We start from the raw sequence: 1172 nt of genomic DNA, 5'->3' as shown, positions 1-1172 counted from the left end.
CCAAATTCAAGACTAAAGAGGGTTTTGTTTTGTTTGCCTTCTAGGCAATTGTCTATTTTATCTAGTAGAGATTTTGTTTGTTCATTTGTTTTTCTCACCAAGGAATAAGCTTAAATCTGGATGGTGGAGATTTTTAAAATATGTCCAGGATTTTCATTCTAGCAGACTTTTCCTCTGAACCATTTTTTTCAAAATCAAAGTATTTAGCAGTAGAAGACATTGAAGAAATTCTTTAAGACGGAAACTGACTTCTGGCTTCATTTATGATTACTTCTAACATTGGACTTCTACTGAAAAGTTTCATAATACTTCTTTTTTAAAAAATTATACCTAAAAAATATTTCAGTAAATTCTGTGACTAATAGTATTGTAGGTAGTGTACTGCTATTCCTTGAATGTCAGGTATTAATCATAAGACTAGAAACAGGTACTTTCTCAAGCAGAATAAAAACATATGGACATCTTGTAATTTTAAAATGCCATGATAGGTGGATTGTAAAAATTAGGTCTGCCAGAAACTAATTATAAGACCTACTACAAAGTCTTCTATAAAACAATGCTGCTTCAAAATTGACATAATTATTTTTATTTTGTAGCTTTGTTTACAAGTAATGTTTATTAAATGCATCTTTTTAAAGATAATATAAAAATTTATTCAGTGAAATGAATAGAATTTGAAGGCAAATTTTTCCCTCATCCTTCCCACCACCCTCTTAAAGGCAGATTTTCACAAAACATTCAATAAAATTAATAAATGCTAAGATGTTTTAAATATTTAAACACACAATTTTATAAGACAAAGATTTTTTTATTGCTAAAATCTTGTTAACGAAGAATGTTTATTCTAGATTTAAAAGCCAAAATGTTTAGGCATCTTATAAGGGCCAATTTTTAAAATTTAACTTGATAGTTGCATTAGATTTTGTGAAGTGGGGTTCTGTTGTTTGCTAAGATTTTTTGAGAAAGGGAAGAGGTAACAGCTTGAGGAAAAGTAATTGAACATAGTGGATGTTACTATGCTGGATATTTTGTCAAATTTGAGTCATGTTCTTCCATTTCCTTTTGAAGTATACATAAGTTAAAAAAACCAAGCTGATAAAAGAAATATTTTTTAAAAAATAACAATGTTTAAGGAAATAAACTATTTTTAAACCTCAACTTGCTGACTTTTC

This window comes from Propithecus coquereli, unplaced genomic scaffold, assembly GCF_000956105.1.
Source record: "Propithecus coquereli isolate 6110/MARCELLA unplaced genomic scaffold, Pcoq_1.0 Scaffold5, whole genome shotgun sequence".
In the NCBI taxonomy this organism is placed as follows: domain Eukaryota; kingdom Metazoa; phylum Chordata; class Mammalia; order Primates; family Indriidae; genus Propithecus; species Propithecus coquereli.
The sequence above is the reverse complement of the archived record's forward strand: the minus strand, read 5'-3'. Positions refer to the sequence as shown.